The sequence below is a fragment of the Crocuta crocuta genome, unplaced genomic scaffold (assembly GCF_008692635.1).
Source record: "Crocuta crocuta isolate KB4526 unplaced genomic scaffold, BGI_CrCroc_1.0 scaffold83, whole genome shotgun sequence".
In the NCBI taxonomy this organism is placed as follows: Eukaryota; Metazoa; Chordata; class Mammalia; order Carnivora; family Hyaenidae; genus Crocuta; species Crocuta crocuta.
The window spans coordinates 3,247,678-3,275,542 of NW_027529638.1; the positions used below are offsets into that span (position 1 = coordinate 3,247,678).

At 36.1% G+C, this 27,865-nt stretch overlaps 1 long non-coding RNA gene across 3 annotated transcripts in view; it reads right to left on the minus strand.

Annotated features, from left to right (window-relative positions):
• The window catches only part of LOC144230105 (uncharacterized), a 136,071-nt gene extending 108,206 nt beyond the window's left edge, over positions 1 to 27,865 (minus strand). For 2 of the 3 annotated variants that reach the window (XR_013334692.1, XR_013334694.1), the window contains exons 1-3: positions 27,817 to 27,865; positions 20,880 to 20,967; positions 14,457 to 14,596 (exon numbers count right to left, since the gene is read on the minus strand). This is a non-coding gene — a long non-coding RNA (uncharacterized LOC144230105). The remainder of the gene's footprint in view (positions 1 to 14,456; positions 14,597 to 20,879; positions 20,968 to 27,816) is intronic. The other variant, XR_013334693.1, reaches the window with a different exon arrangement.

The window sequence follows — 27,865 nt, forward strand, 5'->3', positions numbered from 1 at the left end:
GGGCAGTGGAAGTCTTTGAAGAGTTTTAAGCTTTAAAAGAGGATAAGACCTGTATTTTTAGAAAGAGTAAGTAAGGGTTTCCTGCCCCTCCCCCTTAAGGTACTTCTCAAAACCAAGCAACCTCCAAAATCCTTACAATCATCATTCCTATAAACTTCAGCAATTATTTGAAATATTTGACCTTTTTTTCCACTTGTAAAAGAACTATCCCAGTGCAATCATCAGTCCCATCTGTTATCAAGCAATCATTTTGCATGGGGAGCTCTCTTGGCCCGGAGCTTCTAGATGTATGGGGTCAAGGACTGCGACTTAGAACAACCACTGTTAAAACTCTCACTTTGTGGAATATTCTCCTTTAAAGACACAATGGTGCATTTATACCATGGAATATTATGCAATCATTAAAAGTAATGAATTAGAGCTACTGACATGGAAAGGATTCCAAGAATAATTCTGACCAGAAATGCAAAATCTCATTAAGTGTCTCACAAGGCCATTTTTGTAAAACCATGACATCCCACTATATATATGTATGTATGTGTTTACATATGTCTGAATATGAGTTTTCATCACAGGTCTGAGCTGAGTAAATTCACTCCCACTCACTGAGTTGCCATTTCCTTTTTTCACCATTTTTCTTTTTTAGTTTTTAGTTTTATTTACATATTTTGACAGAGAGAGAGAGCCCACATGAGTAGGGGAGGGTGGGAGAGATAGGGAGAAAGAATCCCATCTTGAACACACAAACCATGAGATCATGACCTGAGCCAAAATCAAGAGTCAGATACTTAGACAAACTAAGCCACCCAGGCACATAGGGAAATGTTACGATTTCCCTAATTTCAGGTTTTTGTTTCATTTTTTTGCTTATTTCTTCAGAAGATTATCATGTTTCTTTATTTCTTTTTAAAAATATTTTTAATGTTTATTTATTTTTGAGACAGAGAGAAAGCATGAACTGGGGAGGGGAAGAGAGAGAGGGAGACACAGAACCTGAAACAGGCTCCAGGCTCTGAGCTGCCAGCACAGAGCCTAATGCGAGGCTCGACCCCATGGACTGTGAGATCATGACCTGAGCCAACCTAGATGCTCAACCGACTGAGCCACCCAGGTGCCTCAAGTTTCTTTATTTCTTTTCTTTTCTTTTCTTTTTTAACATTTATTCATTTTTGAGAGACAGAGCATGAGTGGGGGAGGGGTAGAGAAAGAGAGGGAGACACAGAATCTGAAGCAGGCTCCAGGCTCTGAGCTGTCAGCACAGAGACTGATGTGGGATTCGAACTCACGGTCAGTGAGATCATGACATGAGCTGAAGTCGGATGCTTAACTAACTGAGCTACCCAGGCACCCCATTTTATGTCTCATCTTTAGAATTATTTTTAAAAGTTTTTTCAGAAAATGTAATGCTGAGTATGTCAAAGGTGTACTATAGTCTTGCCGCAAGGGAAAAGCCAATTCAGAGATAGTCTCTTAGTAAAAACAGAAATAATTATTTGCCTAAATACACACAAAAATAGTTTGGTATAAGGTCACTAGACTCTAATCTAGAGGTCAGCAGGTAGATTGGTGACTAGTAGCTAAATATATATTGTGATAGCCGATGATCCAAGATGGTCCCCAATGATCCCTGATTCCTGGTTTTCACATCTATGTATAGTTCCCTCCCACATTGTACTAGATTAGTCTATGTGAACAGCAGAATACAGCAGAAGTGATGGCATGTCAGTAATGAAATGAGATTATGAAAGACACTTTTATCATTCTCTTTTTGGATTACTTACTCTGGAGATGCTAGCTGGCATGGCCAGGCTGACTAGTGAGGACCCATAATCTGCATATAACCATGTGAGTGAGTTTGGAAGTGGATTATTCAGTCTTACTTGACTCTTAGGATAATTGTAGCCTCAGCTAAAAAGTTGATTGCTATCTCATGAGAAACCCTGAGCCAGAATCACCCAGCTAAGTCACTCCTAATGACTTCCCAATGCTCATAAACACTGTGAAATAATAAATGTTTGTTGCTTTAACCCACTATATGTTGGAGGATAATTTGTTATGCAGCAATAAATAACTAATACATATTATTTTTTAAATTATCACAATTTTTCTACCAAAGTTTCTGGAATTATGAAAGTACAACATATACCAACTAAGAAATTAGAAGAACATGAAGAATGGAAGATTATCAGAATATTAGAACATTTAGGAATATTGTATATTTTACTTTACTGGAATCTAGATACTTGTACAGGGAAAGGAATAGTAAAATTACTATAGAAACAACATGCATTATATACATCCTTTCTCATGTCCTCAACAAATATGGTAAAGCTGGTTTAAACACTTCAGAACTTCTCTTTTTCCTTCTTTTATTTTTTTCAAAATTAATATTCATGTAGAAACTCATCTAAGACTGACAGTCTGGATTCTAGTTTACAATTTATAGCAATGCAGAACACCTACTTTTAATGATACTGAACAATCTTGGGAACAGGTCTTAACACATGTGCTGCAAATGTTTGTTTCCAAGACAATGATAACTATGTCAATTTCAAACAGGAATGTGTTAGAATGGGGCTGTGTGCCAGTATTTGTTGAAAAACTTAAAATAATAATGAATCAATGACCAAAAAGATATGATTTAAAGGAAACTGGGTAGACAGAAAATTACTATCTCATATTATTTTATATTTTTTCTTAAATATACTAAAAATTTATGTTGAGATTATGTTGTTTTAAACAAATCAATGTATTTTAAAAATTAATTTGGTAATCCCTACATTATTAAGTTTAGACAGTTTTGTAGACATCAAATGAAACATAAAAACAAAAACTTCTTGAGCTACCAATAGAAGTACTATAACTTTATGAAACTAAAGAACAAGGAGTTTGCTAGAGAGCTCCTTAGCCTCAAAATCCTAAAATGGAACACAAATATTTTTCAAGCATTAGAGTCACCAACCTAATGTTTTTATTTACAGATGTAAACCAAAGTAATAATAATGGTAGATAGTATTTTACTGAAGGCTCATATTTCTCAAGCATATGCACCCACCTAACCACCCATCCTTACTTCTAATTTTCTCAATCTTACTTACCCTCTTCTTTCCAAAAGCAATAATCACTTTCAAGTATACCACATAATTCACATATTTATTAGTGTTAGGTTAAGTGACCTACCTACTTTCATACAGCTGGGATTAGAATCTAGATTTCCTTATATTTATTTGAGTCAATCTAGTCAACAAATATTTGAGTGCCTATCGTGTACTAATGGAATCCATCCAACAGACCCAAATGCTTCTTATTTTACAGGGAATATAAAATTTTTGAGAAGAAAATTGCTTTAAAAATGATTCTAGGGGCGCCTGGGTGGCTTAGTCGGTTAAGCGTCCGACTTTCGCTTAGGCCATGATCTCGNAAGAAAAGCCTTTGTGAAAAAAAATAAATAAATAAATAAAAATGATTCTAAAAGTTTTTATTGCCTGAGAGCTTATTTAGAATATGAATCCATATTGTGAACTATTTTGCTACTTGAATACACCTTTTATTCCATGAGTTTCTTTCCTAAGTATATAGAAATGTGTGTAACAAAATGTCCCTTGCAGTATCAGTTCTTTTATCTTAAAATGTTGTCACGTTTATAGTTAACTTTGTGATTGGGAACTGGAATTCAGGTACCGTAAAGACCTGTCTGGTTTGTGACTCATGGTGTTTAGATTTTGGGTGGCTTGATGCCTCTGGCAGTTCAGACCTGTAATGACAAATCACTGCTGGAATAATGATTTTTTTTCTCTTCAGTTTTGAAATCCTTCATTAAATGAATAAGTATACTTCAATAGTTTAACTTATGTGGGCTGATACAGCAAAAATAGATTTGGGGTTATGCTGTTAACACATCTTTCCCATAATTTTCACTAAGAGCTCACATTTAACAAATACATTTTGATACCTATTTTTCTCTATAATTTAATCTTAAAGCTCAACTTTAAGTATCAAAGCTGTTTGTACACCAAATTGTTAAAGTACATTTATATATTTCTTAATTATTTCCCATTTAATCCAGTTAAACTTGATGAGTCCTAGTCTGAGCTCAAGTCACTAATTCATTTATTACCAAAATATTTATAGAGCATCTATTTTAAAAAGCACTTTGATAGGCTCTGTCACGCAGCTTAGAGTCCATGAGGGGTGATAGAGAATTAGATAAGCAATTATAACACCGTGTGACAATGACATCTGAGAGGGAAACCCTGTATGATCTAAGAACACTGAGAATAATTGAGGGAGGACATGAAAGAGAGTCAGCTAAATGAAGTGGGTTGAGACATCACCAGAATGCAATGAACAGTTTTCCAGGGCAAGGGAATAGTTTGTGTAAAGGCTAGGAAGGGAAAGAGAAAATAGTTCATAGGAGGAACTGAAAGTTCAATGTGACTGGAGTAGAGGTAGAAGGGTCATGCCTAAAGATGAAACTGTAGCAGGACCCAAAGATCAAGGGCCAGAACACCTAGAATTTTATGAGCCAGGCTGTAGATTTTGTACCCACTTCTAGAGCAATAGACAGTCACATAAATGAGTAAAGCTGATGTGATATCTTTGGAGAATGGATTAGAGACTGGCAGACCTGGCTATGGAAGTTAAACCTAAAGAAAGAATTGAAGATATAAGGGTATTATCAAGTTGAGAAGAATACGTGTGGCAATTGAAATGGTGTTGAAGAGTCTAATGATTTTGGTAGGAAGAGATGGAAGTAGAAGAGATGTTGCACACAGAAAGAACATCCAGAATTCTTGAATTTGAGGCTAGTAGTAATTTCCTTTATGAAATGGGAATCAAAAGACTGTTGAGATATGTGGCAAACACTGTTGACTGGCAACATAAAAGCCCTCTTAATCCCTCTTTTCTCTTTGGCACTTTCTGCAATAAATCCAGGAAAACGAGGTTCTCATTTTCCTGGCCTCCCTTTGATCTCTTGGGTATACACATGACCCAGTTCTGATGAACTGATAGGAGCCACCTTCTGAGTAGCTTTCTAAAAGGACGGTTGAAAAAAATGAGCTCACTGCACTGCCTCTTCTTTCTTTTTGTCTTGAATGTGAATGTGATATTTAAGAATTGTGCAGCCCTCTGACAAATAACATAAGACAAAAATATGTGGATAAGATGCTAAGGATATTGGAGAAAAAGTTAGAAAAGTCTAGGTCCTTGATGGTATTTTGACCAATTCTGAGTCCAACAAGCAGTAGTCTCCTTATAAAGAAAATAAGAAATGGCCTTATAGTTTATGCCACTGTTAATTTTTCTATTTCTCACAGGAAAAACATTTCTGAACAGCAAACTAAAACAGGAAATTACATGAGGAAAAAAAGACGGGGCGGAATAAACAGACACCAAATTAAGACTTCTGTGTCACCTGGAAGTGGCCTTAGGTATGATTTCTATAGAATGAAGAAATGTTCTCCATTTCTAGAACTGTTTCCTCATCTATTTACTGATGCTTCAAGTTCAGTTAACTTCCTTACTGGTTTGCTGGTCACTCAAACCAGAGCCTTTTACTATGTAATTAAAAATCACATTTAAACTGCAAAGATATATGGCTAAACAGTGTTGATAGATTATTTCATTAGTTTAGACACTCAGGAAATGAGTCCCAAAAGCCTAAAGTTGGGAAGCAAATGCTTGAGGACTAGAATGTTGACCCTTTTATTACATAGTCCGTGAGCAGATAGATTTTATCCGCACTTATCTTCACCTCACTTTCAGAAGACACCAAAACATTCATAACTTAGTACCTATGTGCAGATACTGTTCTCAGCCAGAAAGTCTTATCTCACCTCCTTGTTTGTCTTTTTCTAACTCCTCCTTTCAGGACCTAAATCAATTACCATCCTCTTAATGTAAGATATCTCCCAATATCCACAAAATTAGCTGTATGTTTTCTGTGCCACCAAAGTATATTACATTGTTTGTAGTAGCTTTTACCCTGTGGTAATATTCTGTTGACAAGCCTGTCTCCATCACTTGATAATAAGACCTTTCCCCTAAAGGGAATTGTCTAGGGGTTGTCTCTGTATCCGTAGCACCAAGCATTGCAATTAGTATATAAACATAAAACTTGTGGGACAGAAACCAAATCAGTGGCTGGCAGAAACTGGGGAAGTGGGGAGGAAACTGGTATTAGGGAGACAAAATGGAGTGATGAAAATGTCCCACGTCTTAGTTGTAGTATTTAAATGACTACATATATCTGTCAAAATTCCTTGAACTATACACCTAAAGGGGTATATGGTACTGCATATAAATCATGCCTCAATATGAACATGTATTGTAAAATAACTACAAAAGAATAAGGAAATGAACATGAATGAATGCAAGACACATTGATATAATTACCTGAGACTTAAATTTTTTTTCTGAAGGGCTTAGTTTTTTTAAGCACCATCTAAAACTAAGGCAATGCTTAGCACAATAAAACTTAAATGGTGAGCATTTTAGGTAAGCCAGTGAGATTTCTGAACAGTGATATTCGTAGGAATTCTTAAATGATTCTATATAATTTGCTTAAGCTGAAAATATCTATCATTTAGAGACAACTTTAATATTGATTCTTACATAGTATGAAGTAATCCTTCCTAGCACACTAACTCAAATGTGCTTTGCAGTCAGTCTCAGAAGTATATTAAGTTTACATTAAGAGGAGAAAGCAAGTGTACTATAGAAATTTCAAATGAAGCCAAACTCTTAACATGTAAAACTTATAAAATATTTTGTCTACACTGTATTATATCACATTAGATTTCTGATCTTCTTACAAATGTTTTAAGATTGTCTTCCTAAAGTGTTGTCTTTATGCACTTTTAACATGGTGGTAATCTGACAACAAATTACACTGTAGTTGAGTTAGAGTTATAATAGATGACTAACCTATCTTTACTTCATAAAGACTTAAGTTTAGTTCCTCTTAGGACATAAATTTCAATGTTTACTACTTATAATCACCAATGAAAGACGGTGTATGTCTGTGTATGCATGTACCCACAGCACCCATCTCACCCCTCATGAATTCCAATCTCTTCTCAGAAAAGGCACAATTCTACGATTAAAAGTGAAACTGTACAGAGTGTCATTGTACATTCCCTGAAGCAGTGTCTGAGATCACATAAAGTTCACAGTTGTTTCATTTCTTACTCAATTTTTAAGCTCTGCATTTTCTACAGCACCTGTGGGGCAGGTGAGGCCCATGTCTGTTTGCCAGTTCTGCTTCTTACCAGCATAGGCTAAGTTACTACCATTTAATCTTTCTGAGAGTCAATTTCTTTAGTTATAATATGTAAAAATATTATTTTCATGATTATACTCAATATTAAATGAAATATGTCTTTTATCAACATAATATGTACTATTATTTTTACCCTAGATTCTTATCTTAGGGCATGAACAAATCAATAACTTTGTTGTAACTGGCCATAGCACAAGCCTGTTTATTGGTAGAATGAAAAGTGAATGTGGGGAAATTTCAGAGATGTTATATTTAATTAAACATGTATTTATTAAGCACTTATTCTATACATAAGTATTAGAGTAGGTACTGGAACCCAATACAATTCCTGCTTTCCTGTGGTTTATTACAACATGACTAAGTACTAACCCTGTTTAAGAGTCAGGAACTAGGCTCAGAGGAAAAAATATGCCAAATAATTATTTCATTGGACTGTGTATGGATTATATGTGTAATGTATTTGTGAGTGCCTGACATACTTCTTGGTTTTACAATTTATTGTGAACTACATTGCAATGTCCTCTAGGGAAAAATGGGTGGCTTTTCAATCAGGTCTATAAAATGTTGTGGTTATCACGAGAGCTTTGTAGGTCCAAAAATCCTGATTGGTGATGATTATCCAACATTGATTTCACCACCTCCTTTTCTGCCACCTCCACTGCCTCCTTCTTTATTCCTTATCTCAAGGGAACCAACATTTGCATCACTATTCATTCCAAAATTCTTCCCTTTCCTTGTTAACACCCTCACCACATGTCAAGCTATCAACAAATCTTGCCAATTCTACTTCATAGTTTTGTTTTAAAGTCCAGTCTTTTCCCTCCATCTCCACCATCACCACCCTGGAGAAACCACTGTCACTTCACATTTGGAATATTACAACATCCCACCTGAAGTTCAGTTGGCCTTCAGAGTTTTTATCCTCTCCCTCCTCAAATTCTTACTTTAAAAGTATAAAAAATAATGTAATTAATTCCTACATATTTCTCATTTAGATTCACCAATTAACATTTTGCTGCATTTGCTCTGTATCTCACTTTCTCCATATATACATCTGTAATTTCTTCTTTCCAAACTCTGAAAGTAAGTTGAAGACATCTTTAACACTAAATGTTTCATGAATGTCCTGATAAGAATATTATCCTACATAGGGGCACCTGGGTGGCTTAGTCGGTTAAGCGTCCGACTTTCGCTTAGGTCATGATCTCACGGTTCTTGGGTTCGAGCCCCGCGTCGGGCTCTGTGCTGACTGCCAGCTCAGAGCCTGGAGCCTGTTTCAGTCTGTGACTCCCTCTCTCTCTGACCCTCCCCTGCTCACGCTGTCTCTCTCTCTCCTAGAAATAAATAAAACATTAACAAAAAAGAATATTATCCTACATAAACTTGAGAAAATTAATAATTTCATAATATTATATAATTAATATGTAACAATCTATATTCAAATTCCCTTAATTGTTCCAAAAATGTCCTTACAGTATGAAAATATCTTCCTTCTCCCATTTAGGATCCAGGTGAATGGGCATAAAATGTTCTACTTCTTAAGGCACTTGGATGGTTCAGTTAAAAACTGCTGCTATGACCAATGTGAGAGAAATTATTGCTTGTGCTCTTTTCTAGGATTTTTATAATTTCAGCTCTTACATGTAGGTCCTTAATCCACTTTGAGTTTATTTTTGTGTATGGTATCAGAAAGCATCCCAGTTTAATTCTTTTGCATATAGCTGTCCAGTTTTCCCATCATCATCTATTGAACAGACTCCCAATGCACATTCTTGCCACCTTTCTTGAAGATTAATTCATCATATGATCACAGTTTATTTCTGGGGTTTCTATTTTGTTCCATTTATTTATGGGTCTACTTTTGTGCCAATACTATACTGTTTTGATTACTACAGCTTTGTAGTAAAAATTGAAATTTGGAATTGTGGTATCTCCAGCTTTGTTTATCTTTTTCAATATTGTTTTGGGTATTCAGAGTCTCTTGTGCTTTCATACAAATATTACAGTGGTTTGTTCTAGTTCTGTGAAAAATGCTGTTGTTATTTTGATAGGAATTGCATTAAATCTGAGGTTGTTTTGGGTAATGTGGACATATTAATAATATTTGTTCTTGGGGTGTCTGGGTCGCTCAGTTGGTCAAGCAATCGACTCTTGAGTTCAGCTCAGGTCATAATCTCATTTGTGGGATTGAGCCTGTGTCAGGCTCTGAACTGACAGTGTGAAATCTGTTTAGGATTCTGTGTCTCCCTCTCTGTTCCTCCCCTGCTCATGCTCTCTCTTTCTCAAAATAAATAAATAAGCATTAAAAAAACACTAATATTTGTTCTTTCAATCCACAAGCATGGAATTTCTTTCCATTTGTTTCTTCTTCAATATTTTGAAGAATTGTGATGTATCATGTTGACTGATTCATGAATATTGAATGTGTCCTGGAATACATCCCACTTGTTTGTGGTGAATGATTTTTTTCATGTATAGTTGGATTTGGTTTGCTAATATTTTACTGAAGATTTTTGCATTTATTTTCATCAGAGATACTGGCCTGTAGTCCTCTTTTTCTCTCTCTCTCTTTTTTTTTTTTTTTGTATGTCTTTATCTGGTTGTAGTATCAGGGTAATGATGGCCTCATATGAATTTGGATGTTTTCCTTCCTCTTCTATTTTCTGGAAGTTTGAGAAGAATAAGTATTAATTCTTCTTTAAATGTTTGGTAGAATTCATCTGTGAAGCATCTGGTCCAGAACTTTTGTTTGTTGGTAGTTTTTTGATTACTGATTCAATTTCATTGCTGGTAATTGGTCTGCTCAAATTTTCTATTTCTTCCTGATTCAGTTTTGAGAGGTTATGTGTTTCTAGGAATTTATCCCTTTATTCTAGGTTGTCAATTTTTTGGGCATGTAAATTTTCATAATATTCTCTCACAATCCTTTGTATTTCTGTGGTTATCAGTTGTTATTTCTCTCTTTCATTTCCAATTTTGTTTATTTGAGCCTTCTTTCTTTCTTTCTTTTTTTTTTTTGATGAGCTAAAGATTTATCAATTTTGTTGATTTTCTTTTAAAGAACTAACTCCTGGTTTCATTTATGCATTCTATTGTTTTGTGTGTGTGTGTGTGTGTGTGTGTGTTGGCTTCTATTTCGTTTATTTCTGCCCTAATATTTATTACTCCCTTCCTTCTACAGGTTTGAGGTTTTGTTTGTTCTTCTTTTTCTAGCTCCTTTAAGTGTAAAGTTAGGTTGTTTGAGGTTTTCTTGCTTCTTGAGGTAGGCCTATATTGTTATATGCTTCCCTCTTAGAATCACTTCTGTTTCATCCCAAAGATTTTGGACCATTGTGTTTCCACTTTCATTTGTCTCCACATATTTTTTATTTGCTCTTTGATTTCTTGTTTGGGCTCTTATTGTTTAGTAGCATGTTATTTAATCTCTATGTATTGGTACTCTTTCCAGATTTGGGGGGGGGGTTGATTTCTAGTTTCATAGCATTGTGGTCACAAAAGATGCATGGAATGGCTTTGGTATTTTTGAATTTGTTGAGACTGGTTTTGTTGCCTAATATGTGATCATTCTGGATAATGTCCCATGTGCACTTGAAAAGAATGTGTATTCTGCTGTTTTAGGATGGAATGTTCTGAATATATCTGTTAAATCCTTCTGGTTCAATGAGTCATTCAAAGTCATGGTTTCCTTTCTAATTTTCTGTTTGGATGATCTGTCCACTGATGTAAGTGAGGTGTTAAAAGTTCCCCACTATTGTATTACTATGGATTAGTTCCTTTATGTTTGTTGTTAACTGCTTAATGTATTTGGGTGCTCCCATGCTGGGTGTATAAATACAATTATTATATCATCTTGTTGGATTATTCCTTTTATGATTATATAGTGTCCTTTGTCTCTCATGACAGTCTTTGTTTTAAAGTCTATTTTGTCTGATATAAATACTGCTACCCCAGCATTCTTTTCATATTCATTTACATGACAAATGCTTCTCCTGCATGTGTATTAGGTGTGAAATGAGTCTCTTGTAGGCAGCATAAAGATGGGTCTTGTTTTTTTAAATCTGTTCTGTCACCCTATGTCTTGATTAGAGTATTTAGACCATTTACATTCAAAGTAATTATTGATAGATATGTACTCATTGCAATTTGGTTTTTTGGTTTAGGGTTGTTTTTGTAGTTCTTCTCTGTTTCTTTCCTTGCTTGCTCTCTTCTGTCACAATTAGTGGACTTTCTTTAGTAGTAAAAATTGGATTCCTTTTCCATACTTTTTTTTCATATCAATTACTGGTTTTTGATTTGTGGTTACCATTCAGTTTGTATGTAACATCTTCTTCATATAGCAGTATACATTAAGTTGATGGTTGTATAAGTTTGAACCCATTCTTTACTCCTCTCCCTCCAGCCTTTTAGGTAAATGGTGTCATACTTTACATCTTTTTATTTTATAACTTCCTTAACTGATTTTTACAGATATATTTATTTTTACTGATTTTGAGCTTCTTACTTTTCTAACTCTTACTTATGGCCTTTCCTTTCCACTCCAAGAATCTTTCTTTAACATTTCTTATAGGACTGGCTTAGTGGGCATGAACTCCTTTAACTTTTATTTACCTGGAAAACTCTTTATGTCTCTCCCTATTTTGGATAATCTTGCTGGATAGAACATTCTTGGCTGCATGTTTGTTTGTTTTTTTTCCTTTTAGCACTTGGAATATATTGTGCCACTCTCTTCTGGCCTCTAAAGTTTCTATTGAGAAATCAGCCGATAGCCTTATGAGATAGGGGAGGGGTTCCCAGGTGTGTAACTGTATTCTTTTTTCTTAGTGCTCTTAAAATTCTCTATTTATCACTACCTTTTGCCATTTTAATTGTTATATGTCTTGGTGTGGGTCTCTGAGTTGATTTTGTTGGGGGACCTCTCTGTCTCCTGGATCTGGATTTCTGTTTCCATCCCCAGATTCAGGAAGTTTTCAGCTATTATTACTTCAAATACATTTTCTGCCCCCTTTTCTTTCTCTTCTCATTTTTAAAATTTATTTATTTGTTTGTTTGTTTGTTTAGAGAGGGAGAGAGCACACGTGTGAGCAGGGGAAGAGCAGAGAGAGAGAGAGACAGAGAGAGAGAGTCCCAAGCCTTGATGAAAGGCTCAAACTCACAAACCATGAGATCATAACCTGAGCTGAAATCAAAAGTCACAAACCATGAGATCATAACCTGAGCTGAAATCAAAAGTCAGACATCTAACTGACTGAGCCACCCAGGCACCCCTCTTATCTTCTTGAGAGTCCCTATAACATGGATGTTATAATGCTCTGATGTCATGGACTTCCCTTAGGCTATTCTCATTTTTGGGTTGTTTTTGTTTGTTTGTTTGTTTGTTTTTCTCTCACCTGTTCAGCTTGATCACTTTCCATTACTCTGTCCTTCAGGTCACTGATCCATTCTTCTCGTTCCCCTAGTCTACTATTTATTCTATCTAGTGTTACATTTATTTTCATTTATGGAGTTCTACATCTCTGATTGGTTCTTTGTCATGTTTTCTATATCTTTGTTAGAGGTCTCACTGTTCTTCCATTTTTATTTCAAATCTAGTGAGTTTCTTTATGATCATTACTTTAAATTCTCTACCAGGCATATTACTTACCTCTGCTTCACTTAGGTCTCTTGCTGTGATTTTGTCCTGTTCTTTCATTTGTGACATATTCCTCTGTCTCTGCATTTTGTCTAACTCTCTGCTTGCTTCTGTGTGTTAGGAAAGTCAGCTATATCTCTTAGTCCTGAAAGTAGTAGACTTATGAAGAAGAGGTCTGATAGTGCCCTGCGGTGCAGTATCCTCTGTTCACTAGAACCTGGGGCTTCAGGGGTGTCTGCTATGTGTGTTCCTACACACTGTTGTGTCTTGGCCACTTTTTCCATTAGTCCTGTCATCTGCAGTAGCTTTGTTTGGCCTGTTGTGGGCTGTATTTGGTTTCTGTGGTGTTAACGGACCAGTCTGGGGGCTGACTTGGGGTTGAATTAAATTAGACAAGGCATTTGCCAGAGATACAGTACCACCAAAAACACAGCGCATTTTCCCTGTGTTGTCTCTGGAGAAGCTTTCACTGGTGAGTGCGGCTTACAGTCAGACCAGCTGTCTGCCCCCACCCCCTGCTGGGGCACAGTGAGACTGGTATGTTTGGTTATCTTTTCTTCTACTTGAGACGAGTCACTTTGGAGTGGTGCCAGCTTCTTTCAGGGCTGCTTGCACACTGCCAGACTTGTGGCACTACTTTGGATGGGAGCTAGCCAAGAGTGTAATTGGATGGAGTCAGATCTGCAAAGTATGCAGGGGCAGGACATTCAGTGTTAGTAAAGTTTGCATACCTGTTCTCAGCAAGAGGGTACCAGCAGCCATGGGGCTGGCTTGAGAGTGGGAAGGGGGGTGGGTTGCACAGTGTAAGCAAGTTAGGTAGTGAGTGTTACCATCTTTCTGGTTCCCACAGATGAATGTGTGTTTGTGCTGGAGCATGAGAGACGGAAATGGAACCTGCCAGGTCCTTTGTTCCTGGACAAGTCTTTCATTAATCTCAGTACCCCCCAACACATCTTCTGAGGTTAGTAAACAAATCTCCCTCTAGTATTCTCCAAGCATTTTTCAAACTGCTGCTTCTATTCTGTATCTCTGTATCTTTGCTTTTAGTTTTGCTGTCCCTACAAGTGCAGGGACTCAGTTTTCTCTTGACCTTGTTGCTCTCCCAGAGCCAAGCCTGCTGATTTTTAAACTTCTAGGTTTTAAGTCCCACTAGTTGTTTGAAATCACAAAACTTGGATCTTTTGGTTTTCAAAGCCAAATGTTATAGGGATTCATCTTCCCGATGTGGGCTCCCTGATGTGAGGGTCTATTTCTCTTTCCTCTCTACAGCGCTGGTGTCCCTTCCTTCAGCAGACAGTCCCATTGTCTGTTTAGCTCCTGACTATGTGTCTACCCTTCTTATCCTCTTCAATGTGTTCTCTTCTCTCCATTTAGTTGTGGGGTTTGTTCTGCCAGTCTTTTGGTAATTTTCTGGGTTACTTACACTGATGAGAGTGTTATCTAGTTGTATCTGTAAGACAGAGGAGTTTATGGTCCTCCTATTCTGCCATTTCCCCTGGGTAGACTAATCTGGGTTGTTTAAACAACAGATATTTATTTTCTCACAGTTCTGGAGACTAGACGTCTAAGATCAAGGTGTCATCAAGGTTAGTTTCTTCTGCAGGCATCTCTTCTTGGCTTGTATACATTCATTCTATCTTCATATGGTCTTTCCTCTGAGTGAATCTGTGTGCTCATCTCCACTTCTTAAAAGGAGAAGGTTTAATTACATAAGGTCCATCAATGTGAACTCATTTTATCTTAATTACTTCTTTAAAGGCCCTATCTCCAAGTACAGTCACATTCTGAGATACTGGGAGTTAGGATATCAACATATGAATTTTGGGGAGACAAAATTCAACCTGTAACAACTTTGTATTGCATTACATCAAGAGGCACATAATGTCAAGTTCACCAGATCTCTCCATTGTAAGGATACATATTTGCTTTGTAATTAGTAAATTATCCCTGGGATGAAAACTTGAATATCTTGTGATCACCCTATTCCTTGTCATCCTTTCACCCATTCATTTTACCATCATCGATTAATGATTCTTCCCTAAATTATTATTTTAAGGATGTATAGGATCGGTTTTCCATTTCATCATTTCTCTGAATTTATTAGCTATCATTCTTTTGTAAAGATAGACCTTTAGTGTTATTGCACTCCAATTCAATGTTTATATAATACCAGAGTCTATAACTGATTAAAAATTTAATCCTTTCCTCTGCCCTGAAGATTAAAAACAGAGTCCCATGCATGGCCTCTATAGGACTTCAGCTTTTCCTATCCTTGTCATCATTTTACCTCGTTTACTGGTTTATTTCTATTCCTCCTTCAGAACTCAGCTGTCACTTTCTCCTTGGCTTCCTCTACTAAAATCATAAGAGCTCCTCTAGCACTCCATACTTTTACTATCATAGCATAATTTGTACTATTTTGTAATTGATGGCTAGTTGCCTCCCTGACAGACATTAAGCCCTCTGAGAAGAGGAATCATATGAGACTTTTCATTCTTATGTCTCCCATCACCTCTCATTGTCCCTGGCACAGGTTAGGCACACAATAATGATTAGTTAAATAAAAAAAAAAAATTAATAGGAGTTATGTACTATTACAGCAATATGTACTCTATAATTTACTACTGATTTATTGAATTTACAAGTGTGATTTATTTTTTTAATTTTTTTAGGTTTTATTTATTTAAGCAATCTCTATACCTGATGTGGGACTCAAACTCATGACCCTGAGATCAGAGTCGTATGCTCTTCTGACTGAGCCAGCCAGGCATCCCATGGTAATTTTAATTAAAAGTGATTTTTCACATAATTTGCTTACTGGGAGACTAACTCTTAAATAAGGTGAATTTTACTTTAAAATTCAAATCAGAGCACGTGGGTGGCTCAGTTGGTTGAGCATCCAACTCGATTTTGGCTCAGGTCATGATCACAGGGCCATGGGATTGAGCCCCATGTCAGGCTCCATGCTGAGCATGGAGCATGCTTAAGATTCTCTCCCTCTCTCCTTCTGCCCTTTTCCCACATTCATGCTCTCTCTTTCTCTCAAAAAAAAAAAAAATCATAGGGGTTCCTGGGTGGCTGAGTTGGTTAAGCAGCCAACTCTTGGTTTGGCTCAGGTCATGATCTCACAGTCTATGAGTTTGAGCCTCACATCAGGCTCTGCATTGAGTGTGCAGAGCCTGCTTAGGATTCTCTTTCTCTCCCTCTCTCTCTCTGCCCCTTCCATGTCTCTCTCTCTTTCAAAATAAATAAATAAATTTTTAAAAATCATAAATATTTACTTGCTATTAACTATATGCCTGGCCCTACCCTAAACATGAATTAATCCAAATTTAATTCATTGAAACCTTTTAGTGTAAGTATTATTTTCTCTACTGTACAGATGAGGAAATTTAAAGAATATCACACCACTAATCAACAGAAGAGATGGGATCAGGTGTTCTTAATTTCCTAATGACACAAGTGGGGAAGGGCAGGGAGAGAGGGAGACACAGAATCTAAACCAAGCTCCAGGCTCTGAGCTAGAATAGTTGTGTCCAAACTCACAAACTGATAGATAATAACCTGAGCTGAAGTCAAACCTGTACCCAACTGAGCCACCCAGGTACTCCAAGAAAAAAACATTTCAAGAAGGAAAAAAAAAAAATATATATNTGTAAAAAATGATAGTTGTAGAATGGCAGATATAAAAGGTTAATTTCAAGATAAGCATTACCACAAAAAAATGAGATGCTACAAGTACAGGTGTGGTAAAGTTTGGACTCAATGTGTGAATTGAATAATTCAAAGTATCAAATACTATCCTGACACTGTGGGTGTAGACAGCGACAAAATGATGACCACACAGTGTCCTGAGGAAAATGAATTGCAAGAACACAGGGAGAAAAAAATAAAGTCTTGTGTGTTTGTCTGTGTGAACTCAAGTTTCTAGCTGAGAGTGCCCTGACAATTGTAAGACGTACTTGGCTAGAAAAAGAAAAAGATAAAAAAACTAGGATGAAAAATATTAAAAAGGGAAAAGATACAACATGAAGTTTACTCTCTAATGGGCAGTTATTGAAAATCAAGCATTATATGTTTCATATAGAATTGAAATTCCATCTTTTTCCAGAAAATCTATTATAGTAGTTATCAACATATAGCAGGTATTATCAAAGAGTGAAACATACTCAATATTTTTAATTTCCTAAAGGTTTATAAGGGTTTCAACATAATAAACACCATATATGAAAACCCACAGTTAATATCACCCTCAGTGGGAAAAATCAAAACTTTTCCTCTACGTTTAGGAACAAGACAGGGATGTTCACTCTCACCACTGTTATTTAACATAATACTGGAAGTCCTAGCCACAGCAATCAGACAACACAAGAAATAAAAGGTATCCAAATTGGCAAAGAAGGATTAAAGCTTTTACTATTTGCAGATGACATGATACTCTATATAGAAAATGTGAAAGACTATACACACACACACACACAACTGTTATAACTGATAAATGAATTCAATGAAATAGTGGATATAAAATCAACATACAGAAAGTACAGAAATCTGCTGCATTTCTATATAACAATAATGAAGCAGAAGAAAGAGAAATTAAGGAATCAATCCCATTTACAATTACACCTATTGTAAGATACCCATGAATAAACCAAACCAAAAAGGTAAAAGACCTGTGCTATGAAAACGATAAAACACTGGTGAAAGAAACTGAAGATGACACAAAAAAATGGATAAACATTTCACGCTCATGGATTGGAAGAACACATATTGTTAAAATGTTTATATTATCCAAAGCAATCTACACATTGAATGCAACCCTTATCAAAATACCACCAGTATTTTTCAAAGAGCCAGAACAAACAATGCTAAAATTTATATGAAACCGCAGAAGACCCCAAATAGGGGCTCCTGGGTGGCTCAGTTGGTCGGGTGTCCAACTTCAGCTCAGGTCATGATCTCTTGGCCTCTGAGTTTGAGCCCCGCATCAGGCTCTGTGCTGACAGCTCAGAGCCTGGAGCCTGCTTCAGATTCTGTGTGCTCCTCCCTCTCTCTCTCTTTGTTCCTCCCCCGCTCATGCTCTGCCTTTGTCTCTTAAAAATGAATAAATGTTAAAAAAAATTTTTTTAAAGACGCCCAAATAGCCAAAGCAATCTTGAAAAAGGAAAGCAGAGCTGGAAGCAACACAATTCTGGACTTCGAGTTATATTACAAAGCTGTAGTGATCAAGACAGTATGGCACTGGTACAAAAACAGACACAGAGATCAATGGAATAGAATAGAAAACCCGGAAATGAATCCACAACTATATGGTCAATTAATCTTTGACAAAGCAGGAAAGAATGTCCAATAGGAAAAAGTCAGTCTCTTAAACAAATGGTGTTGGGAAAACTGGACAGCGACATGTCAAAAAATGAAAATGGACCACATTTTTACCCTAGACACAAAAATAAATTCAAAATAGATGAAAAACCTAATTGGAGACATGAAACCATTAAAATCCTAGAGGAGAACACAGGCAGTCCCCTCTTTGACGCTGGCCATCACAACTTCCTTCTAGATATGTCTTCTGAGGCAAGGGAAACAAAAGAAAAAATAAACTGTTGGAACTTCAAAAAAAAAAAAAAACTTCTGCACAGCAAAAGAAACAATCAACAAAACTAAAAGGCAACATATAGAATGGGAGAAGATATTTGTAAGTGGCATTATCTGATAAAGAGTTTGCATCTAAAATATATAAAGAACCTAAAAAACTCAACACCCAAAAAATGAATTGTTAAAAATGGGCAAAAGACATAAATAGACATTTTTCCAAAGAAGACATCCAGATGGCCAACAGATGCATTTAAAAAATGCTCAACATCACTCATCATCAGGGAAATACAAATCAAAACTACAATAAGATACCACCTCATGATGGCAGGCTGACTAAAATTTTTTTAAAAATGCAAGAAACAACAAGTATTGGCCAGGATGTGGAAAGAAAGGAACCCTCTTGGTGTTATTGTAAACTGGCATAGACACTCTGGAAAACAGAATGAAGACTCCTCAAAAAGTTAAAACTAGAACTNTAAACTACAATAAGATATCACCTCATGTCTGTCAGGCTGACTAAAATTTTTTTTAAAATGCAAGAAACAACAAGTATTGGCCAGGATGTGGAAAGAAAGGAACCCTCTTGGTGTTATTGTAAACTGGCATAGACACTCTGGAAAACAGAATGAAGACTCCTCAAAAAGTTAAAACTAGAACTACCCTCTGATCGAGCAATTGCACTACCAGGTATTTACCCAAATAATACAAAACTACTGATTTGATGGGAAATGTGCACACCTGTGTTTGTAGCAGCGTTATCTACAATAGCCACATTATGGAAACAGACCAACTGTGCATTGACTGATGAATGGATAAATAAGAGGTGGTATACATATAAAATGGAGTATTACTCAGCCATAAAAAAGAATGAAATTTTTCCATTTGTGATGACATAGATGAACTAGAGGGTATTATGCTAAGCAAAGTCAGTCAGAGAAAGACAAATACCATACGATTTCACTCATATGTAAAATTTAGGAAACAAAACAAGTGAGCAAAGAGGCGGATGAAAAGAGAGAGACAAACCAAGAAACAGACTCTTTTTTAAAAAAATGGTTTATTTTCAAGTTGGTTTCCATATAACACCCAGTACTCATCCCCACAAGTGCCCTCCTCCATGCACATCACCCTCCTTCCCCTCCCCCCCCACACCCATCAGTCCTCAGTTTGTTCTCAACATTCAAGACTAACTGGTGGTTTGCCTCCCTCCCTCTCCCCCACTTTACAGAGAATAAACTGATGATTACCAAGGGGAGGTGGGTGGCAGGATAGGTTAAATAGGTGATGGGGATTATGGAGTGTGATTGTAGTGATGAGCACCAGGTATTATATGGAAGCACTGAATCACTATATTGTAAACCTGAAACTAATATTACACTGTATGTTAACTAACTGGAATGTAAATAAAACTTGTTGTTGTTTTAATTTGTAATTCTTCAATGACATATAATGTGGAACATCTTTTCATATGCTTATTTTCCATTTATGTATCTTCTTTATTTTCCATATGTCTTCTTTATATCTGTTCTTTCTTTTTTTTTTCTTTCATAGTTTATTGTCAAGTTTTTTTCCAAAACTTTTTTTTAAGGCACATACAGGGGTGGAATCGTCATTAATTCCACCAGTTATGAGGATTCCAGACCTCTGTGTCATAATTTATCAATGTGAAAAAAATAATTTCTAAGTGTGAAGAGCACAGAGCACTAGAGGGTCCATGAATTATGGACAAACCCATAACGTGCATATGCAGCCATTCCATGGCTTCTTAAAAATCAGATTCTCAAAAGAGATTCATGATCATTCCCTCTACCTCACCAAATTAAGAATGATTACTTTGGGAAAAGAAGTATTTACTTACAAACTGGGAATATTTGTCTTAGTTTCTTGTCACCAAGGAAAAAAGATCTACTTAGTTTTATGACTTGGTACTTTGTCTCTTCCATTTCATATTTGTGTGTGGGAGGTAAGATTAGTTAATACAAGTTTCCATTACCAACCAGGTGTGGCTTATATTTTAAGATATCAAGTTAAGAAGGGATTTGGGTTTGCAAATCCCATTTTTAATCACTGTTGCCGTTTATTATTTTGTTTTGCTTCTTATTCAGTTCAAATTTGGAAGGGTTTCTCCTTCCTTGTAATGTTTCATGGTTATAAAGCAAACATAAATAAAAATAAAATGTTTACAATCTTTCCTCCTATGTAAATGAAGATATTTGAGGCTTCTATAAAACATTTTCACTGAGCCTATTTCAAGGCTAACAAGCAATTAACAAGATTTTGGCAGCTATATTAGTCTAGGACCTATGGAGAAACAGAACCAATAGAATATATATAAGTACACAGAAAGAGATTCATTATGAGGGATTGACTTACTTTTAGAAGCTGAGAAGTCCTGCTACAAGCTAGAGGTCCAGGAGAGCTGGTGCTGTACTTCAAAAGTCCGAGACTCAAGTCTGAAAGCCTGAAAACAAGGTCAAAGGCAGGAGAAGATGGATCTCCCAGGTCAAGCAGAGGGAGTGAATTTGCCCTTCTACCTTTTTTTCTATTTAAGCCTTTATATAATTAGGTGATATCTACCCACATTGGGTAAGAGCAATCTTCTCTACTCAGTCTACCAATTCAAATGCTAAACTCTTCCAAAAAACTCTCAGAGACATACTCAAAAATGTTTCACCAGCTATCTGGGCATCCTTTAGCCCAGTCAAATCGATACATAAAATTAAGCATTACAGCAGCCTTACATAAATATTTATTAACTTAAAAGGTGAATTCTAGGGGCACCTGGGTTGCCCAGTTGGTGAAGCATCAGAGTTTGGCTCAGGTAATGATCTCGCAGTTTGAGCCTCACAAAGGGCTCTGTGCTGACAGCTCAGAGCCTGGAGCCTGCGTTGGATTCTGTCTCTCCCTCTCTTTCTGCCCCTCCCCCATTCATGCTTTCTCTCTTTCTCTCTCTCAAAAATAAACATTAAAATATTTTTAATAAAAAATAAATAATATAATACCCATTTTATTGTTTCTTATAATTTTGTAGGTTAGGAATTTGGGCCAGGCTTGCTGAATGATCAAATTTTATCATTTCTCTCTCATTTACTAGTTGGAAAAATTTTATAAAGAAACAGTTTCTTTCATCTATTATTTGATTACCTAGCAGAACCCTTCAGAGTAAAGGCAGCATAAAAGCTTGATTCTTTTCCTATACTTGTCAGTTTTCATAACAATGAATTTTCTTTTTGTTCTCCATATATAACCAGTTATTTTAAAAAGTACCAAAAAAGAACTCATGGATTTAAACATATTTGATGGCTTTCAAATAATTGCAATGTTTAATCTTATTGAAGTTCAAACTGCTCCATCTTTGGACAATAGTAGGAGCCTTAAATTTAGCTCCTGAGTCTCTTAAATGTTGGTTTTATGTAACTTTCTTGCTTTAGGTAGAGGAAGATATTCCAGGCTCATCCTGTATATTTCCTGTCCTAGAAAGGAATCTTTTCCCAAGAAGTATGTGTGTGTGCGTACCAAACCTCATAAGTTGCTACAGATATTTCCAATTTAAAAAAAGTCCCTCTGCATTCTAGAATTTGCACTCTAATTTCTTTCTATCACATCTGCATCTCCTTTCTTCTTTTTGAGAATCCCAGCTTCTTAAAAAAAAGAGAAATAATAGTTATTTATTTGCTTTATTTAAAAATACACACACAAATGCCTTAGAATAACAATACTAATATACTTACTCCAATACAATTACTAAAAAATCAAAAAATTTTTTTAATCTGTTCCTACCATTCTCTCCCCATTTTAAGAAGTGCACAATGATGGGTCATATAACCATCATATGTTACTCTTTTCCTTTTAAACCTCTTATGGTCTTTGTTCTACAAATAACTATATAGCTAATGCTTAATATCTGTCCTTTAGTCATTGTTACTGTAGATACTTTATGAAGTTCATTCTTTAATAAATTTTTAAGAGTACTCATGAGAATAATACCTAGAGTTCGTGCATGATGTTAATAGTTTATCTATGCCTTTAAACACAAATATCTGTGTCTATCTATATCTATATCTATATCTATATCTATATCCCAAGCAGGCTCCCAAGAACCTGATGTGCAGAGCCAGATGCAGGGCTCAATCTCACAAACTGTGAGATCATTACCCGAGCTGAAATCAGGAGTCAGATATTTAATCAACTAAGCCACCCAGGTGCCCCAGGTGCCTTTATATTTGAAAAGCACCTTTTGCCCAAATAATATCTTTGGGTCACATCACATTTTGTTTCTTTGAGCTTCCCAGATACAATATTCCATTTTCTTTCAGTATAAGGACTAGCTGTTAAAACTGTGATGGTAATATAATTTTCTTTCCCTTATAGGTCACTTGATTGTTTTGTCTAAATGTTTAAGGAATTAAAAACATTTTTTTAAGTCTAAATTTTACTAGAATATGTCTTGCTTTTTGACATCTGGGTTGATATCCACAGGTATTGATGTACTTTTCTAAAATATGGTTTCAAATCTTTGTAATTTTTGGGAAATACTTTTGGAATTACAGATTTAAGTATTTCTTCCAATCTTTGCTTTAGTTTCTTCTGTAGAGATTCCTATTATAATTATGTTGGATCTTCTTTGCTTATTTTCAATATTTATTATTTTCTCTTGAAATCTATTTACATTTCTTTTATTTTTTATTTTTTCCCTTTTTACCTGCTATTTCTCTGTAGGCATTATGTGTCACATCTAGTTTAATTCGCATTTTTAATTTTTTTTTTTTTTTTACTTTCCTTCCCTTCTTGAGTTACATTACCTCTTTCTTGAGCTTTTTTTTCTTTTTTTTAACTCTGGTTTAAAGGGTGCCTGTGTGGCTCAGTTGGTAGAGCATGTGACTCTTGATCTCAGGGTTGTGAGTTCAAGCCCCACATTGGGGACAGAGCTTACAATAAAAAGTAAAAGAGAAAAAAAATTAATAAGATAACACTCCTGGTTTATATTGTTCTTCCATGACATGTAACGTTTTGAAGATACTCAGCTTATTTTAACATTTCTTTGTGGTTATCTGTATGCCTAAGGCATTTTATGTAGTTATTAATATCATTCATTCACTCAACACATATTTGTTGAGCATGTACTATGTGCAAAAAGTCATTGTAGCCTGAACTTGAACCATACTAGCCAATCAAGATTATTGTGTTAAAATCTTGCAGTTGTTATGCAACAAAATGTTGGTGAATATACCCTACTTATTAAGTCCTAACTGTGTTTAGTCTCAACAGAATACTTTTACACCATTAATTCTGCATTCTTGAAATTCTCATTTTTGACCCTGTCAGCTGGATTTATGTCTTTAGGAACAGTTTAAGGAGGATATGTATTTTTTTTTTAATTTTTTAAAATGTTATTTATTTATTTATTTATTTATTTTGAGAGAGAGAGAGACAAACAGCATGAGCAGGGGAGGGTCAGAGAGAGAGGGAGACAGAATCAGAAGCAGGCTCCAGTCTCTGAGCTAGCTGTCAGCACAGAGCCTGACGCGGGGCTCGAACCCACAAACCATGAGATCATGACCTGAGCCGAAGTCAGATGCTTAACCAACTAAGCCACCCAGGCGCCCTGGAAGATATATTTTCAAGGAATTAAAAGTTTGAATATTTTTTTATCCATCAATGAATAGCATATACATAATCTAAACAATTACTGAGCCACAGTATTTTCCTCCTCATCTCTGTAGTTGTTTCATCATTAACTTCTGGCATTTAGTTTACTGAACAAGTTCTGACTGACAGTTTTTTGTCCTTTCATAAGATGCTTTTTCTGGAAAAGAAAAAAAAGGGGGAGGGCACCTGGGTGGCTCAGTCGGTTGAGCATCTGACTCTTGATTTCGACGCTTGATCTGACTCATAATTTATCAAAGTTTGCTTCTCAGTCCTCTGAATTCTATGTTTATTATTTCTTTAAATCTCATTGATTTCACTTCTTTGTCTTTTTCCTCTTTATTCTAGGGGGAGAGGGGTTTTCAAATTTTCTTCCATATCAGTAATGTTGATAGTCATTTTTTACAAAATGTGTTAAGTTTATTGAGTTAAAAACTTATAAACAGTAAGATTAAGCCTTCTTTAAAAAAATTCTTTTAATGCTTATTTATTTTTGAGAGAGAAAGACATAGTATGAGCAGGGGAGGAGCAGAGAGAGAGGGAGACATAGAATCCAAAGCAGGCTCCCGGCTCTGAGCTGTCAGCACAGAACCCAATGTGGGGCTCAAACCCACAAACCATGGGATCATGACCGAGCTGAAGTTGTATGCGTAACCAACTGAGCCACCTAGGCGCCCCAAGATTAAACCTTTTTAAGTATATAGTTGAATAAAATTTGACATGTATATTTAGTTACCACTATAATCACTCCACTCTGAGAAAGAAAAGAGTGAGACAAGCAGGACACCAAGGACTGAATTCTGGAGAATGACTATATTTAGGGTTCTAAGAAAGAAATGTCAGAGGACTGTCTTTTAGCCCCAGTTACTGCTACAGTTCTAAAAGATTTTAGCTTCATATAGAAAGCCTTCAACTCTTTTGCCCCCTGTTATGAGCTGAATTGTGCCCCTTCCAAATTTACATGTTGAAGTGTTAATTCTCATTATCTCAGAATGTGACTATACTTGGACATAGGTTCGTTAGAGATGTAATTAAGTTAAAAGGTGGCCATTTAATTAAATTATGAAATTTAGTCACAAGTACAGAGGGAAGACTATGTAAAAACACAGGGTGAAAATGCCCAAGGAGAGAGGCATTAAGCAGAAGAAGCCAACCCTGCCAACACCTTGATATCAGACTCCCAGCCTTCAGAGCTTTTCAGAAAAAAAACTTTTCTGTTGCATAAGCCATCCAGTCTGTGTTACTTTGTTATATACTCCCTCAACCTTTTGATCCACAAACAAGCAAAATCCCTATCGTGTAAAATTCCAACTCTCCCAGGTCAGTGAAAGCTATAGAACAATCCCACCCTTAGAATTTGGCAAGAGTGGGGCACCTGGGTGGCTCAGTCGGCTAAGCATCCAACTTCAGCTTAGGTCATGATCTCACAGTTCTTGGGTTTGAGGCTCGAATCAGGCTCTGTGCTGACAGCTCAGACCCTAGAGCTTGCTTCAGATTCTGTGTCTCCCTCTCTCTGACCCTCTCCCACTCACATTCTGTCTCTCAAAAATAAATAAATAAATATTAAAAAATTGAAAAAAAAAAAGCACTGGTCAAGAGTGGTCTCTGTACTGGACCTACTGCTTTACAGAACTCAATTCTGGCTCTTTTCCTGCTATACCCAATGCCTAAGAGCAAGGAATCTGTGAGACCAAAAAAACAGGTTTCTCAGAACCTATGCCTTCAATTTTAGACAATGCTTTTGAGTACATGGTCCCAGAAGTCTGCTCACACAGCTCCAAGAAGGCTGGCAGCCTTTACCCAGGTCCTTCCTGATGAGGGCCAACAGAGCTTCCAGTATCTAGATCCTTAGATCCAACATGTAGCAAAAAGGCTCTTAGACCCAAGAGGTGTGAAGCAATAGGGCAGGAGTAGGCTTGCCAAATAAAATACAGGATATCTTGTTAAATTTGATTTTCAAACAAGCAACAAGTAAGTTTTTAGAACACGCAAGTTCCAAATATTTAATGGGGCAAACTTACACTAAAAAGTACTATTTATCTAAGATTCAAATTTAGCAAAACAGCCTTTATTTATTTATTTTTTTAAAATATTCTTATTTATTTCTAGGAGAGAGAGAGACAGCGTGAGCAGGGGAGGGTCAGAGAGAGAGGGAGATACAGACTCTGAAATAGGCTCCAGGCTGGGAGCTGGCTGTCAGCACAGAGCCCGACGCGGGGCTTGAACCCACGAACCGCGAGATCATGACCTAAGCGAAAGTCGGACGCTTAACCGACTAAGCCACCCAGGCGTCCCACAAAACAGCCTTTATATTTTAAACAAATATGGCAACACTAGGTGGAGTCACAGTTGGGCATTTGAGCTGGGTGTCCACATTCAGGAGCACCAGGCTCCTAATGGTATCAAACTGAATGGGAGGACATGACCCAGGGAAGGCAGGATACATGTGCCAACCAGTTCTTGAATCATCACGTTCTGTCCAAAACAGAAATTCTAAATTCAACCTCACGTTCCAGGTTATTGCCAAAATAGGGCAACAGAATGTATTTTATTTTTACCTTTTGTTAACTGTATGTATGTTTAAATATTTAGACAGATGATGTGTGGATCTCAGTTTTCACTCTTTCCCCACTTGTACAAATGTCAAGGGGTTACTGTTGTGTTGTAGAAAATTGCCTTAAGAAATCAATGGTATCATCCATCACATTTAAAAGATACAGAAACTAAGGCTTAGGGAAGTTATATATAATTTGCCTAAAGTCATTCAGCTTAGCAGAATCCATTTTCAATGTGAGATCTGTGTGAACATAAAGCAAATATTCTTTTTTAAAATTACATGTACTGAATGATGACCTATGCTTAATAACACTGCATTGCATATTTGGAAGTTGCTGAGAGCAGATCTGAGAGCAGATACTCCTTACCAACAAAAATTATTTTTACTATGTATAAGTTGATATATCCCTTGATTACATCAGTTACCATGCATGCACTAAGCTGGTGTATTTTCTGGGATATCAAAAACAGGTATAATGAAATCTCAATCGTTCAGGCTTTGATTCTGAATTTTATGTGTCAAGGCACTTGATTTTATAAGTGTGCCTGTCTTTAATAAAACTGTGGGTTCATGTTATAATTATACAATTCAAAACACCGATTTATAAAGTAGAATGCCAATTTGAGATTACACTGGCCACTGTATTTGGTAGAATAACGTTTTGTAGTAACGTCTCTTTAAGGGAAATGCCAACCAGAGGATCAAATTAAAACACAGAAAATTGCCTGTTTAGCCAAATGCTACAACAAAAAGGGTAAAAATTCTTAAGGTAGTATTTCGGTCAACATATATGAATGGTCATATTCCACTCTAAGAACAATCCAGCCAACAGTGGGGAGGCAGTTCATATGCTAAGTTCAACACTCCCGTCTTTTTACTTCTTACTATTTAACATCTGCAGGCCTCTGTTTCCTTATTTTGTAAGAAAGCCTTCATGTAAGGATTGATTATTCACGTAAAACACCTGGGACAATATTAACATCATACTATGTGTAAATTATACAAAATATTATACATTATAATGTATAAAATACTATATTACTTATTATGTTATTTATTGCCATGGCGCAATTTATTATTGTTTCATTTAATAACTCTCTATCTAACCTGGAGAAAGGCCATAAAGGAGCTTCCCAAGCGTAGAGGCGGGTACGAA